Source organism: Pterocles gutturalis, unplaced genomic scaffold (genome assembly GCF_000699245.1).
Source record: "Pterocles gutturalis isolate BGI_N339 unplaced genomic scaffold, ASM69924v1 scaffold27927, whole genome shotgun sequence".
NCBI classification, from domain to species: domain Eukaryota; kingdom Metazoa; phylum Chordata; class Aves; order Pterocliformes; family Pteroclidae; genus Pterocles; species Pterocles gutturalis.
In genome coordinates, this window is record NW_010116295.1 from 54,191 (window position 1) to 71,484 (window position 17,294).

Here is a 17,294-nt window from a genome sequence, read left to right on the forward strand (position 1 = left end):
GAGAGCCATGGGGCAGGCAGGCACCACGCACCAAGGGCTGTGACCGAAGGGCAGCAGAGCCAGCAGCAGCGCTGGAGAAACCCTTCGGTTACACATTCAACGTTAAAAAAAAGGCTTAAAGTGCCGGTTTGCCACATCTCCAGCCTTAAAAGCAATACGAGCTTCATCGACTTCACTCCTCCTCTCCATTGCTCTCCTGCACGGCCACAGCACGGCGCAGCGGGAACAAGCCCCTGCTGTCGCCAGAGGGTACGGCAGGCTTTTCCCCCAGCAATTTTATAAACTCTGTTTGGACTGTGCAGCAGTAACTGCAAAGCCACCCATAAAAGCCTAACTTCATATAGAAGCAGTTGCCAGTGGCTTCTCAGTGGGGGCAGTTAGGGGGGAGACCCACTGACCACTTGGGGACAGCTGGGTCTCACCACATCATGCCAAGGACAAATCAAAGTGCTACAAACGCTCACGAGGGTCCCAAAATGAGTGCCATAAAGCAACATCCACACAGACCAAGACGCATGTTTCCCATCCAGCCCTTCCCACAGAGGTGCAGGTGAAGGGCTACTCGGTGTGATGGAGGAACACCTCCCAGAATCATGCTCTTGGATCAAGGCTACAAGACAACAGGACGCGTCCGTCCCAATGAAATGCTGCCTTATTAATGCTGCTTGAAACACAAGTTGCTCTTCCCATGGCAGGATGAGATGCAGCGACAATGCCAGCATGGAACAGGCACTCCCCATCTGTACCCTGCCACTGTGCCCTGCCTCTTAGCAAAAATAATTACGCCCCAAACAAGTTTTTATTAATTTTTTTTTAAAGGCAAAGAAAACAATAGTCCTTCAGAAAGAAATGCTGATAAAACTCAGCAATGACAGCCTGTCAAATACCAGGAATTAAGAAAAGAAAAAAATAATTTAAAAGCCCAATTAAATTAATTTTCTTTCAGCTCGCTACTGAAATCCCAGTACAAACAGATGTTAGGACAATACTCCAAGTACAAGCCCAGGATTTCTCTGGACTTCTAGAAGCAGGAGGGTTATTAAATGGACAACTCAATTTATCGTTAAGGCTGATAGGAGTAGAGGAAAAGGAGTAAATGGGAACCAGTGGCAGCATTTTCTGCTTGCCTTGTTTCCAGAGCACCACCTTAAGGAACTTGCATTAGCAGGCACTATCTTCTTAATGTCTGACCTATCCCTCCAGTCATATAGCTCAGAATCTGGTGCCATGAATTTTTGCTAAATTATGCTATCCTTGCTCTCCTCTTAATTTTACGGTTTTCAACACAGATTTGCTTTCCTGTGGGAAAGAGATAAGAACCTGAGGATTTTAATTTAAGCTTCGGCCTTGTCTTATATTTTGCAAGATGGAGAGAGAAAGCAGCGCTAGTAGGTGTTTTAAAGCCAACAAGCATTAGGTCCATTTTTGCGACCAAATAATAAAAGCAATATGAATTCTCAATAATATAGATGAATTGAGTTGTAAAGGGGATAGCTCAGACTGCTATTCATCTTCCCCGTTTGTATAAATTCAACAAAAACCAGATGCCAACAAATTTCAGAGGATTTACAAATCAGGCCTCAGTCTTTAGCGACGAGACTTGCGGGCCAGCCCACCATTCAGCAATTACTTGATCAACAATAAACTGTATATTATGAATAAAGATCAAGCAATAGATGTATTTAGGTCACACACATGCAGCTGCTAATCAGCATTAATTTCTCAAAATTCAGTAATTAACATTTTGTATTATATTGGATGTAATTATCATGCACGCCCCCGGTATCAGGGATACTTGCTTTCAGAAATCAACCGTCTGTACTTTGAGCAAGCCGATCCCCATAACCCCTCGCTCTCCAGCATCCTGCAGATTTTATTTTATTTTCTAATTCTCAACACCTTATCCCCTAAGCCCAAGGCAGCGGCTTTCAACGGGCAAAGGAACCGTGAGAAGTCAGGAGAAAAGCAAACCGCTTGTCAGTGGGCTTAAAATTAACATATGAATGGGCCGTGTCTCCATTAAGAGCATTTGGGGGTCTGCAGAGCCAGAAACTGGAAGAAAAATAAAAATAGAAACAATAAATACTAACAATAATAAAAAGTTCTCTGGCCTGCCTGCCCCACATGGCTTTGGGAGGACCTAGGGAGCTCCGGCAGGTAAATCCTGCTGGGCACCCAGGCATGCCACCAGAACAGGTCTTTGGGGGCACAGGCACAGAGACCTGAACCCAGGGACCGCCAATCTGGGTCAACATGATGTCCACACAGGGGCACCTTGGTCCCCCACGCTTGGCTTGGCCCCTGCTAACCAAGCCAGCAACCACCGCGGCTCTCCCTGGCACACTGGTGACATGTACATCTAATAAAGGCACGGTTCATGGGGTACCTTTTCTCCTCAACACAACCTTGAAAATCTCCTGCAAAACCCAATCAGTCCACACACCTTTGATGCCATAATTACCCATTGTCCAATATGAGGTTCTTCGTTATTTCAGTACAGAAGTTATACTCCATCCACACAGCAAAATGGAGTATTTTGGTGTAAGCTTGTACCTAACCAGCTCCTAGAAACTCAACAAAGCAGATGAGGATGCAATTCCCATTTACAAGACAACCTGAAGAAGCTGGACGTTCATTGAAACGGTTCCTAACGCAGCTCTGACGCTGCATACATGGTGTAATTCCCCATCACATCAGTTGAGTCACCTTCGTTAAACTCTGGGCCTAAGCTTCTTCACATGCCCTGGAACGTAAAGCAAATTGAATGTACCGCCTAGCTCGAGCTCTGCAATTTGGAAAAAATACATAAGTAGCTAAAAATGAGGACCTGTGGCTTACAGAGGTGTAAGGCTTTAAGGCACCCTGTCACATGTGTGTCATGACCTGTCATGAACATTAAAGGGTAACGGCAAAGAGATCCAAAGACACCCAGCTGTGACCTGCGGGACCCAGCTCAAAGGGACACTCACTCCTGAGCAACTAAACCTTGGTGGCCTCTTTCACGGAGGCTGCTGGCCCATGGGGCCTCCAGTCCCATAGCATGGTCTCACAGCAAAACCCCACAGAGGCATGGGGTAGCATCCCTTGGGAACCAGCCCTGCACTCAACGTGGGTCTCCCTGGCCCTCCCTGGGGCACTTCTGCTGCTTGGACACTTGCTCATCAGCTTGGCCCCCACAGCTTACATCTTTTATTTCTCCCGAGCTCATGCTCAGGAGCAACATGGCAAGTAGGCAGGGCTGGGAGAAAATATCCACTTGAAACAGCAGGAGCTGAATTATTTGGCCAGTGAGCACACGGATGAAGCTGCTATTCGGTTTTATGGCGAACCTGAAACAAAAAACCCAAAATCTCCAACAAAACGTTAGCAGGCAAAGGGTAAGAGCTCACAGGGATGAGGACCCTAACCCAGCAGTAGGCATCACCCCAGCAGGAGCTTCACCGTGCACCAGACACCGGTTTAGGCAGCTCCTCTACCAGCAGACGAACACGGCAGTGTTACTCTCCATTTTAAACGAGCACCGTCCTCTCATCCGACGTGTACACTTTGAGGTTCCAATTAATGTCCACTGAGTTGATGGTGAAATGCTGCATCTTGGATTCAGTCTGAATCCAGGAAGTTTTCTCTGACTTCTGAAAAGCAAGACTGCCAGGAAAAAAAAAAAAAAAAAAAAAAACAAACAACTAAAAAAACCCCCCAAAAACACCAAACCCCAAGCCCTCCCCAAACAGCTACCTAACGCTTCAGCAAAGGCCCGCACCTGTAAGGTATCCTATATGCAACAAGTGTGCAAAAACTATAAAAAGCCTGAGACAGCCCCAGCAAAAATGCCTGTAGGTCAGCACCAGGCGAGGCGGGTGGCTGGGAACTCCCGCTGGAGCTGGGGGGACCATTTGTTCCAGCTGCTGCACCGAGAAAGATATTAAATTAACGACCCTTCAAAGGGCACACATCGACAAAGGAGGTTACAGACAGGCAGGGAGGTTCATAGGGAGCTGTGAGCAAGCAAGCCCGTGCACACAAGACCCAAGAGTCCCTAGGTCAATGCCCAAAGAGGTGCTGTGTTGGTTTTTGTTTCGTTTTTCCTCTTTAATCGCAAAGCTGCTTCTAAAAAGCCAAAAAAGGCCCAAGCCTGTCTACTTTTCCTCTCCTGTCAGTTGTGCGCTGGGTACAGGCACTAGCAGATGGTCTTCTCAGTTCAGACTAAAATAAGCCAACTGAAAAAGAAAACAACCAAAACTTAAGGATGGAGAAATGGATCTATTCCCTTTTGTTCCTGAAAGAGAGGGTCATTTCGGAAAAAACATGGCTTGAAGTTTTTGACAGCAAATGTTAAATTCAGGGGGAAAACACAACAACAGATAGTGCCAAAAAAAAAAAAAAAATCCAACCCCAAACCCTTCCACTATCGCTACTGCAGTACCTCCAAATAAAAAGACCAATGACTTGGAGGATTTGAACATACCTTGACCTGAAGGGACAAGAAAAATCCATCCCCTTTTTTTAGCTATTTAATTTCTAGTTTCTAAAGCCCTGAAATCATACTTAGGCAGAAGGTTCTAGCAAGCCCAGAAGAAGGCAGTTTCAGTTGTCCTCTCAAAATAGCAGTAGCATTTTAATGGCTAAACTAACTTTTCATTTATGCCTTTGTGACCAGCTATTGCAATAAAAATGCAAGACCAAGAAGAATGTAATTTTGGAGCAATGTCAAAACCAAATCCATGTCTGGGCTCATCACTGACAAGTTTTAGTACAGGGAGACCAGAGGTGAAAGAAGAGGTAACAGTAAGGTACTTTGGCCACAACTAGTTACCAATAGATGAAACAAACTCATCAACACCAGCAATAATTGCACTTACAATTTCCTGCTTCCCTTGGAGCTATCGTACAATCCCTTTCCATAGACAACTTTGCAGGGATGCAGCAAGCTCGCTATATAGAGAGCTCAGGTTACTCTCCCCTGTCCCCAAACCATTTATTTAGAGAAAATAGTTTTATGTTCAAAGCCAACCTTCTAGCGTTTTAACAGCAGAGGTAATTTTATACTTCATTTTCAAAACCTTCCCCAATTCTTAGACAGTACAGACAGGAAAACGACATAGCAGGTATGGGGGCAGTGGATTTGCAACCCTACTTTTAGCCTCACCTGAAGCCAAAATGAACAGGGATGAGAAAGCACACCCACAAGAACACCCCACTCACATGAAACAGGGGCTTAGGAATACTGTGATTTATGAAAGCCAAATAAAAAAAGTGCAGTCTTTTTACCCTGCTTCACAGCTCAGCAACAGGAGGCCATTTATCTTGCTAACTCGCCACGGCAAAGAGTAAAAGCAAAACGCTGCATCCACTATGATGCAAAGTTTATGGCTTTGCAACTGCTAACGCTTATTCAGAACAAAACTGGAATCCAAGCCCCACATTTCAGGGGGTAAACTGATGGCTTGCAGAGGTCAGAAAAAAATCCTCCTGATCCCCCTTGCCCTCATGTCCTGTACTTCAGTGTTTCGCCAGGTAATTCAGTTGTATTTAGTGCTGGGAGCCAGGGAAGGGGAGAACAAGAAAGTTACTTTAAATCAGTCATTGAAAGCTTCCTCCCTTCCCCAGGACATGTTGCATCAGGCGACTGCAGAGCCACAGCAGCCCAGGAGACCCCCAGGAGATGGAGAGAAGTCACCGGTGCATCAGTGGGTGGAGGAGGCACCCAGGATCCTTGCTAGAGATTCCCGTGGTTATTCAAGAGCAGGAAAAGTTTGTGCCCCTTTTCCAGCCATCCAAACCACCTTTCCTTTCTGGGAAGCCCAGCAGCAAGCTGGCTGCAATGCATGGGAAAGGGTCCGCGGGCACAAAGATCAGCACTCGAAGCAAAGCGGGTGTCACGGCTGGAAACACAGGCAGCATACGAGGAGAGGCACGAGGAGTCAGAGAAAACCACTCTGCCTGAAGCGCGAAAGGTCGGCGCGCAATAAAAACTTCAGTACAACAGCCAGGGGAGCACTGCAAAGAAAAGAGTAAATGCGATTTGATAAAGCCTGGGATAAGCATCTATCTAGATGGATTACAATCAGTAACCGGATTCAGGTTAATTGCAATGTTAGTGAGAAACCACCACGCTAATGGCTTGTCTGCATTCTTGTCTTTTCCCAACTTTTTTTTCCCCCTTCCCCTTCAATCTTGGAAATTAATATAGCACAACTGTGATGGGTTTTTGCTGAAAAGTTGTAATAAACATTTGGGTTCCCTCAAGACAGCTTTAAAAACACGGGTGTTGAATCTCTGACAGAAACATGTTTTATTTCAAGTGTTCATTAAGCACTGCCATTAAGTAAGTGATTAAAGCACACCCAGTATTAAAATAGCTTGATTAGAAATCCCCTGCTATCTCCATTTTCTTCTCTCCCGTGACTTCTTAATTTGTTTGTTCTCGCCTGCTCAGGAAGGCTGCCGGGAGACCCGGAGTGCTGGTGAACCACGCGGGGAGCCAGGCAGGTCTTGCAAGGCTGCGATCAGGGGAGGACAAGCCCAGTTCTATTTACATACGTGTTCACAAACACACAGGTTATACTTAGCGTCGCACAGTCCATTAGTTTTAGAAATACGTACTAATGACTGATAGGGCATTAAATCGCCAGCAGTGCCACATGCTTGCAGGGAAGGCTTTTCCTGTTAAAACATTTTGCAGCTTTTTTCTCCAAACTCGGCACTGGGTCCTCTCTGACAGGCGATGCTCATTTTAAGCTCTGGTTTCCCACACGACGGTCCTTTTAACTTTGCCCATCCTGAACAGTTCATCTTTTTCCTGATGTAAATCCACGTAACAAGAAGCCCAAACCCAACAAGCAGCCACCTGCAGCATCAAATCACACTGGACCCCAGAGGTCACCGAGCAGTCCCCAACCTTGGTAAATGGGACTGCCAGCTCTGGAAATACTTAACTCTCTGGATGGCAACATGTCCCACAGGCGATGGCTCCCCAGCCTTCACCTCGCGCAGCATCCCTGCTTCTGCGTCGTGCATCCTTGTCACACACAAGCTGGTCCTGTCAGCTGAAAAGACACTTTACCCTGTCGTTTCCTGACCTGCCCAGAGCCCCTTCTGTTCTCTATTGGCCAAGGGGAACACTGCAATGTTTTAACAAGCCCAAGCTCGAGCCTCTGAATCACAGGGGTCTGGCTTGTTAATTGCTTTGCTGATAAGGACCACTGCCCTAAACCAGTGCAGGAAGCCCGTGGGACATCAGAGGAACTGGTGCCTGCAGCTCGGTGGTGGATCAGGGGGGCCGTTATGTGCCAGGGAGTCCCAGGGGTTTTGGGCGGGGGGTGTGAGGGGGGAAGATGCTGGAGCTCATCCGGGTGTCACCTCTTGTGCCATCTTCAGCTCTTCCCTGGGGACAACGTTGCTCTGGTTTCTGTCACTAGAGCTGTCTGCTGAGTTCAGACAAAGACACAAGCTTGTTTTGTTTGCCTCAAGGTTATCAGCATCCCTGCTCACAACAGCTTCGGCATCTTCTCCGGGGTACTCAGACCCGCGAGCTCGTGTGCCTCTCCGGGCCAAAGGGATGTGCTTCAGCCCAATATTCAAACCAGGGACACCTCTGCGCCCTCAAGCACCCACTCAAATCAAGCGTGGAAACCGCTCAGGCAAGTGAAATGCCTTCTACTACATAAACATACAAGTGTTGTGTGAGAGCAGGCGGTCCGACGGCAGCCTCTGAAGCCCGGCGTTCCTGTTCTGGCAGACAACGTGCGTCACAGGATGGGACGACTTTTCCTCATCGGCCTCCTCATGTCCCACAGGATGTGGACTGAGGCTCCTGGGGGAAACCAAGAAAAAACCCCTGTCCTGCACCCTGGTGACAGGAAGATGCCTTTTGGCATCGCACAGGCGGTGGATCAAAAGTGCTTGAAATAAGACCTCCACTAAATGTATTTACATTAAGGTAATGTTACAGCCTATTCAACACCACGTGCCATAACAAAGACCACCAGAGGCCCAGGAGACTGAGAAATGGGTCAACTTATCTTTGAGCAGCAATTTTTATGATGCACTGAATAGAAATGTTCTTGATTAAGAAAATAAGAGAGCATGACATGCATTGGGAAGACATCCAAGCTGTCTTGCAGAAGGTAAGGACAAGGGCTCGGATGCCTCTGCAAGCACCTGACAGACCTTTACATGTCCAAAACCTCTCTTCACCATGCCTGTATTTCCAGCTTAGAGGTTGATCAGGCAGCAACTGCATACTTCTAGCAAAACAGAGATCCAGCTGCGCTGGCCACGCTACCCAACATGACTGATGTTTTTGGAAGTGCTCCTGCCTCATCCGCCTTTGAAAAAATGGAGAGGGGGGAAAAAAAGAAAGATGTGAAGGAGTGATGAATTTGATGCCATCAATGACTCCTCCACTGGTCCTTGCTACTGGCAAGTCCTGCTCCGCACCACGCCATTGCTGCTGAAAGGCTCCCACAGGGAAATCACTACCAAAGTGAACCACCTCCAGCCCCAAAGCAGCAGGAAGGGATGCCCACGCTTTGCCAGGAGGTGAGGAGCCCCTGCCACTGGGATTTGAGATGCTTCAGGGGGATTTCCTGGCAGAACTGGAGCAGACCCATGGCCAGCCTGAAGCCCAATGCCGACAGCCGGGGTTCTGTGCCCAGCATTAAGCGCAGCAGGGCAGGCAGGGCCAGCTGGGATCAACACAGGGGTTGCTTGGCGTATGACGGGGTATGAAGGAAGCACCAGAGAGGCCAGTTTCTCCAAATTCGAAGCTCCCAGGTACTGCTGACCCTGCCTATGCACTGGAAAAAAAAGTTTTCACTAAACTTGCCTGAGTCCAGCTAAACCTTATTAACAGATTTATCCAGTAACATGCAAATTCAGGTTTTAATGAAAAGTCTTAAGTCCCAGCTCTAAGTGATTTGCACTTTTCTGCTAATGGCATCTGCTAATGACCAAAGATTTAATGCATCAAGTCTTAGCATACATCAGTGCAAACAATATGACCGTTTAGTGGAGGTAAAAAGTCATCTCATTAGACATCCATCATTGGATGTGGGCAAGATGGTCCAAAGGCTTAAAATAAAACTCATTTTTAAACTGAAAATAAAAAAATCCCTAAAAATGTACAAATGATTAGGCCAGAAGTAGCAGTCTGCTAAAGCTTCACTAGGATTGAAAATGCAAACTGCAACATTTATCTGGAGGTAAAACGCATTTGCAAGTACGTAATTTCTGCAGCACTGTTCCACAGAAGGCAAAACCAATTTTAACAGGAATTAAAGCAACAGGGCCCTCCAGAAACAGGATGTCTCTTAGACAGTTTATTTGAACCATCAGCAGAAGGTCGCAACAGGAATTATTTCTCTATCACATTGTGCAGGATGATTTCAGTACAAAAGTGTTGAAAAGCTACTAGCTTCATCTCATAGATCAGTCCCACGAGGATTTGTCATGCCACTGAGACACAAAAACATGCCTTAAAATTACATTTACGTGTAGCTAAAAATACAAAAATCACAGCACGCAGCTAAGGATGAGCAAAGAATAACCTGAACAAGGCACTGGTTTCAAAGGAACAAGGCTGCAAACATTTTTTTTGGCCCAAATCATCAATGCTGACTGTCTCATTTGGACTCTTGGTGTAAACAGGACCAATAAACCTACTGCAAAACACTGCTGGATGCTCAGCTACCGACATATAATCTAAATGCCCAGCATTTTGAGTCCCGTTTGCCAAATGGCATCTCAGAAGACACAAAAAAGGGACAGACACCTCCCAGCCTGGTCCCCCCCTTGGCTTGTTTTACTGCACAGCACCCTCGGGTTCCCCAAAAACAGGCATTTCTCTCCATTTTCAGGCCTTACCCATGCAGGTGTATGGCATCCTGGGCACTGACCCAAAGGCTCTCCAGTGGCTGGGGTGGCCCCAGCTTGGGCAGCCCATGAGATGGGGGGAGACGGGGAGAAAAGCGGGGCTCACCTGCTCCCCCTTCCCACCCCATTCAATTTGGTCCCTTACTACTAGGTTCTTTTCCCTAGTTGTCCACAGGGCTTAAAAAGGTTGCTGGTATGCACAACACATGTGATGCCTTTTAAATCCTGCATAGGATATCTCTCCCTGCTGCTAGACTTGATTTTTTTTTTTATTAATTCAAGAGCTGCCCTTTAAAATTTAAAAAACACTCTTAAAAAGAAAAAAAAATACACAGAGCCCATAACCTAAGTTTTGTGCAGCAGGCACCTACATCCTCATAAAAAACCCCAGGCTGCACTTTGTAACATGGGTAGAAGCCTAAACATCGTAAAAAAGAGCCTAAATTGCCAGATTGGCCAAGCCTCCCGTAATCACCCTTCCAGATGGGCTTACGGCTGCACACAGAGCCCCACTAGTAGCAACAGGTCGCCCCGCAATTATATTTCAATCCTACTAAACTCAACAAACATTATATGAGAGTTATGCTCCATTTCATTGAAGAGGCACGTCCAAAGTTTACCATCGCCCCATCATCACCAACAGTTTGATTTTTCATTCAATTAGCGCTCCCCTGTGCGATTAACTCCCCGCAAAGCGTGGCAGGGGAAAAGGTGGACAATTTCTTCTCCTAACTGCATCCCTCCTCAGTACTTTTCATTGCAATAAAGGACGCGCCTGGGAGAAATACAGCCGTGTCAGACTCCACGGACCACCACGGAACAATTTCTCAAGCAAAAAATTAGCTTATGCCAAGAGAGCCTGGGGAAGCATTCAGCCCCTCTCCCCCCTCCACTGCTAACAGGGTGGATGGTTGAAAGAGCCGGAGGTGCGCAAACGCAACACTAAACCCTGTATTTTTCGGGGTGGACGCTTGAGGCATCTACATGAGACCCGCACGCGTGCTGCCATGGGGCAGGAAACCCCAAAACTGCTGCAGCACCTCAGGTGGGCTGGGCACACTTGGCCAGCAACATTTCCCCTCCAGCTGCCACCACCAGCCAGGAGCGTGGTCGAGGTCTGCAACCACATACTGGAGAATTTTTTTTTTTTTTTTTCCCATCCTCTCCTCCTCTCTCTGTCTTTTTGCTGCTCCCAGCAGAACCAGAAGACTCCCTCCCCTTTCCCAGCAGGGTATTTTGGAGGTCAGGACCGGACCCTTCCCTCTCCCCTGCAGAGGGAGCACGCTTTTTAGCTTGATGCTCTGGGATCTGCGGATCATCTGGAAGTTGAGTGGCAGAGACGGTGCTCCTGCTGCAGGCCCCAGGGATGCTACATGCAGATGTGTTTTCAGTTTGCCTGAGAGGCTGCTTGTCCTCAGCCAGTTGCAGTTTGCCATATTTATTTGTGGATGAGGTAGATTTTTATTGCCCCTTTATTCAAGAAACAAGCTGGGAGATGGAAACAAGTGCTCTGTTCTAAAAAATAAACACTAATTTTCCTCTTTCATGGCAGTTAAGTGCCCTTGCTGTGTAATATCACATGCTGCTAGGGAGAAAGCACGTCTAGGTCTCTCTTTCAGTTAATTGCACCTAAGATAAGGATACCTTAACCTCATTTAAAAACAAAAATTACCCCAAATTTCAGGCTGATCACATGCTTCCACCATCTCATAGGTGCTGGGTCACAGCCAAGACACTATCACACTGTGAGCACAGGCAGAAGAAGTCCCCTCTGCCTTTCATGTAGTTTCAGCTCCCGTGTCTGAAGACAAAAACACCACCCCAACTAACCGGCCTCAGGACAGTCAGCCCCCAGCCACAGCCAGAGACGGGACCGTGAGCCACAGAGTGAATCCACATCACCCCAGCTCCAGGGGTACAGCCCCTCGCACCCCTGAACTAGCACAGATACAAAAATAAAGCATCTAATGTGCAGAAGCAGAGAGGGGATTTGCTCATCTCGAACATCTCTTCCTTCCGTTTGCCCTCCCCAAACCTCCCTGTCCACACACGAGCTGCTCGAGGTGGGGGGGAGATAACCAGCCCAAAACGAGTAACGAAATGCCAGTCTGTCAAAAGAGCGAGAAAAGACTATCCTCTCGCAGGAAGATACTGCGGATAATTTCTCCTACGCCCAATATTCTGGAACTCACTGTTGGTATCACTTGCACAAAACTACGACCTGAGAACATTAGGAAAGCAGCTCCTTCCATGTAGCACAGGGACGAAGCACAGCTTTTCTCAGCATCGAGCTCTCTTGCACTAAGTCAGAGGAAGGAAATACTACCACCCCCACAATTTTTCTTTTTTTTTTTTTTTTTTTTAAACGCACCTTTCCTCTTCAGAAAACCCAGGCCAGGTGTTACATGCTCTCGACATCAAGCTAAGGCCAGGCTGGCTATCTGTAGGTTCACTTGTTAACGAGATAAAGGATTTCAGTGCGGGTGCCGCAGCCGGGGCTGTGGGAGCTGTGGGCTGGAGGAGTGTTGCCGGCAGCTGAGTGTCACTCCTGGAGGAATGCCTGACCTTTCCCGGGACTTTGATCATGCTGGCTCGCAGCGTGAGATAACCAGCCCTTTGCAGAATCCGGAGGTAATAAAAAAAGCAGCTTTGAGGCCTTGTGTTTTTGCAGGGAAATACTCACCTGTGTTCCCAGCACACTGTCCAGTCCCCACCACCACCCTCCCCAGAAAACAGCCACTTTAAAGCCAAACCCATCGCTGCCAGCTAGGGGACAAAAAGCATTCAGGTGGAGTTTTTAGCGCTTGTTCAATTTCTCTTAATTGAAGAGGGTACTTGTGTATAGCTCTTACAGAAGATGCATGTACAGCGAGTCAAAAAAGAGCAGAGCAACAGAATCACGGTCTTCAATTAGTACACGATTAAGCTGTAAGTAGGATAATAGGAGGAGAAATTTCATATCTACACAAACAAGATAGCAAAAGAGATAGATAAAAACACAAAAGGAGAATAAAGCTTTATCCCCAGTTCCCCTCTGAACACTGAGCGCATACCAAAAGGACTGGATTTGCTGAGGGTGTTTTGTTTGTCTGTAATTATTTTAAAGTGGGGTGGGTGTCCTTCTCAGGACTGTTCAGGATGGGCAATTTAAACAATCCAGTGTAGTACCAGGCTAGTAAAGCATGAAACACCTGGAGCTCTGGGTTGAATATGCTGAACCTGTAAGTGATAATTAGATCAGTCTTGAATACTTCCTTTAATGAGTCCACACAAGCACAGCATCCATCCATCCTGCTTTTGGTCACCGACCTAGAGAAGTCTGCACAATCTTCTCAGGCTGGGATTGTTTTGTTTTGTTCAGGCCACGGCAGTATGGTCTCTAAAGCTGGAGCTACAATTCCTCGGAGCTCTCTGCAGGTTGCACACGAGGCACAGGACGTGCTCTGCAGCACTCCTCAGCTGCAAGCAGGCTGATGATGCCAAACCGAGCAGACCTGGATAAGTTACCCTCTGGGGGGGAAAAAAGTTGTGCTCAGCTATGCTGTCTTCCTCACGGCGGTTAACTATGTAGATTTCAGATGCAAATTTTACTTTAGGGCAGGCTTTATGGTATTAAGAGTCTCTTTTTCAGCCTTCTGAAATTTCATATGTATACACGCTAGAGCTCTCTCATCTCTGTTAATTGGGTTTTGTGGAATTTCGAGGCCTGGGGGCCAAGGGGGGAGGGCTGCTGATTAAAGCGTGCCGTGCAGAAGTGGATGCAGAAGTGTTGCACAGTAACAGGAGGGAGCCTGAATTCCTCCGAGCTACCTGCCTTCACGCACGCACCCTGCCTGCCACTTCGGAGGAACCCCATCCTTTGCACTGGCCTTCCCAAGGGTGCGAGGATGGCTCCTGCCCCCTCCAACAGGCATGCTCACCCCTGCTTCGGGGGTTGCACAAATGGATTTTAGAGATGTTAAGGCTGGTCCGCAGCTATATTTGCGTATTGCATGGTGCCTGTGTCCTCACTGCAGACCCAAACAGGGCTGTCTCCCCCCTGCCCTAACCCCAAAGTGGTGGCAACAGGGGGCAGGGGGAACCCACACCCTGACCTATGCTCTTCAGGACCATTAAGGAGGAATAAAATGATGTTTAATCTCCCTTCATCCCCCTTCATAACCCAGCATGCAAATATGTCAGAATGTGGTAGACTGCGATGCCTGATTAAACAATGTGTGTGTGTGTGTCCATCTGTGTGTGTCCGTCCGTCCCTACGATGAGGGCACAGAAAATACCCGTTCCTGCATTTGGCTGAACTGTATCTCTCCGCATACGAGGATCCAGTCCAGGAGCTGGCTTGCTGGAGCTAAATAGAGATAACCACACACCCATTGTAAATGCAGTCTAGTTTCATTTTTAACCCACAGGAGGGTGTGGAGGGAGAAGACATCAAAGCATGGACACAGGCTACCCTGGCATTCTGGGCGTGCAATTTTATCTTCCCTTCATTTCCCTCCTCTCCAAACCAGCTGCTACAACTATCATGATGCTTGCCCTCCGGCCAGTATGCTGGAAAACTGGCTTCCAAGGCAGTCATTAATCTCTCCCCATTACCCAGCTGGCACAGGATTTTGCTTAGATCGGGAGAAGTCAGCTCTGTGCTCTCCGAAACACCAGTGGCAGCTCCCGCAGCCACGTGTGCCAAGCTCCCACCAGCCCCACTGCCTGCACGGCTGCAGAAGAAGGGCCACCGTGCAAGGGACATGGAGGGTAGAACCCAGAGAAACACGGCCACCAAAGAGCACTGAAAGGAGATCTTTGATGTGAATTAAATAAAACCCGCCCGTCAGCAATGATGGCGAGAAGTGCGATGCATCTCCAGGGGAAGGTGGCTGGGATCAGAGCTAAGTTTAGAGGGTGACTTCTTGCATAGCAATAGCAGCAGCGCGTAGCCCCGACGTATGCAAGTTATGCAAGTGAAATGAAGATGCACGTAAACCTTCAGCAAGAAAGTGCAGCTCAACAATGTTACGCTTTTTATTTGGCCATCAGGTTTCGACCCATCTGAGGTAACAGGGCTGAAAATACACCGATAGGTACGTGGTATGCTGAGCACAAGCAAGGGCTGCTCCAGTGAAGCCGAGCTGAAACGAGAATAAAGCCAGCTTAGGAAGTAAAGAAGTGCGCCGCTGCAAGTTTGTTAGGGCGATAAAGTAACAAGTATGTTTTGTGGGATTAACACCTGAAAAGCAGCTTTTTTACCGTCCCCCCACCATATGCTGCCCTGTCCTAGGAACACCGTGAGGCAATGTTTGACCATCTACATCAGGGAAAAACGTTTTCGTATAATACTTTTTTGGTGTGTTGATGGGTGCTTCATACCTAACCTGTCACATCCTCTCAGTATTACTGCTCCTTTGCTGCTTTTAGAGGGGAACAACAGGGCCCACTGAGAGCCCTGTGTGTACATATATAAACCTGCATTTGATCTGTCAGTAGGACTGTAGGTTCCCCCAAGAAGAAGAAACACACAGATGAGTTTTTGATCTTCCTTAAAGTACTGCTTATCTCAGCTTTTGTTTGTTTTCTGTTCTTCGGGTGTGGGGTAGTGTCTGATGTGAATGCCACCCACCGTAAGCTATCTAGGCAACGAAACAACCATCCTAAACCACCGCTGGAACAAAAATAGCAGCACCTTTCTCTCCCTTGCCTCCCCCAGGCATAGGCCACATGCAGGACGATACTGCCAGCATGTGCAGCTGCAATCGCATTTTGCAGATCACAAACATAGAGGTGCTCAGCATGGGTCTCCCGTCATTACCTTGCACCCAGTCACTTGTTGGGGAGCCGCAGAGTCCTTCCTGATGGCTACCAGAAAGAGCAGCCCTTCCCAAACAGCCACGGAGCAGGGAGGGTCCCACCGGCTGCTGGCGGGCGCAAACTTGGTCCAAGGAAACCTGCTGCCCATGGTACTACCGGGTGAGCGAGCATCTACAGCAACAGCCCAGAACAGTTCGGTCTCATGCAACAAGCCTATACCACGGTGCGTTGAGCCTTCCCCTGTTGCTCAAGTCTTCATCTTCTCACCCCCTCCTTGCCACCTACAGGGAGTGCCAGTCCACAGTGAAACATACGGTGAGGTGTAACAGCAATGGTACCAAATTCTAACATGAATGGGAGAAGTGGTCTGAAAGGGATTTACTTGAGGCTGCAGGTTAAACCAGCCTTTGCCCACACTTACAGCTTAGTCCCTCTTCACTCCAGAGCACGCTGGCCAACTGTGGCTACACCTGAACAGGGGCTAGAGGTCTCCAAGCAGCTGTGCTCCTGCCAGCTTTTGGAAGGGGAGAGAAAGGAGAAAAAACCCAGCAGCCAGGCAGAGGAAGAAGCTCTTAATTAGCAGGAGGCAGCAATCAGCTGTTTATACTGCCTGTCTTGCAGCAGCCGGCTGGGCCAGCACGTGGTGTGCGGGGCCGCCAGCGAGTGCCACGTGAGCTCTCCGTCCACGCCACATCCTTCCTCGCCGGGAAAGGACACAAACCCCCGGGAAGCCCAGCTGTGGGGTCTGCTGCCACCGAAATCCTGCAGGGCTCCCGCTGAAAAGCACACTTAAAATGCACACTAAAAATAGAGCTCGCGCTGATGCTATATTTAGCGGGAGAGCGCAGGCTTTCAGAAGGGCTGCTGTCCCCTCCAGCAGCAGGGGCGAGGCAGACGGGCATGCCCTCAGGATGGTCCCGTATACCAGCACCCAGCAGGGAGACCCACATTTTCTTATGGAAAGGTGAAAGCAGGCTGCAGGAGACCATTTGCAAGCCTGCTGGGTAGTGGTCCCTGCTCCAGAGCAGCCGAGTGGGAGGCAGGAGCCTGGCCCTCCTAGGAGCTGTGCTGCTGGCCTGTCCCACCACCAGGCTTCCCTCCCTGTGCCCGAGTTTTTCTACATGTGTAAGTGGGATAATAGGCATCATGTTCTTCAAAAAGCACTTCTGGACATGTTGCTTCATCCAGGCACTCAGGAGAGCCAGGCAGGGCTGTAGGAAGTCATATTTAACAAAGGCCACTGAGAATTTGTCAGCTAGGAAAACCACAAAATCTCCTGCTTAGCTTGTCAAGCCAAGCATCTGACAAAACCCTTGACTAACCATCTCCCAAGTAAACAGCAAAACACCCGTCTACTGGCTGGACCACTTAGACTATGGGGGCAGATCCAGAGCCAATGCCACACAGGCATCAGGCTCCACACCGGTGAGCCCAAAGGGGTGGTTTTGCACTTTCCACACGTCCTGCTGGGTTTCCTCTCCCCCAGAGGACAGCCAAAGGGATGCACAGCATGAAGAGAGGATGCTGCTTGGTCCCCACAGATGCTGCATGGGATGAAGTGGCACCTTCCCCTGTTGCCTCGCAGAGCCCTGTGGGGCGATGAGGCAAGGCGGGGAGTG

The 17,294-nt window shown here is 48.4% G+C and overlaps 1 protein-coding gene across 1 annotated transcript in view; it reads right to left on the minus strand.

Moving 5' to 3' along the window:
- Window positions 1-17,294, minus strand: part of LEF1 (lymphoid enhancer-binding factor 1) — a gene marked incomplete at its 5' end in the record, with an annotated part of 65,782 nt that overhangs the window by 28,964 nt on the left and 19,524 nt on the right. The window lies entirely within an intron of this gene.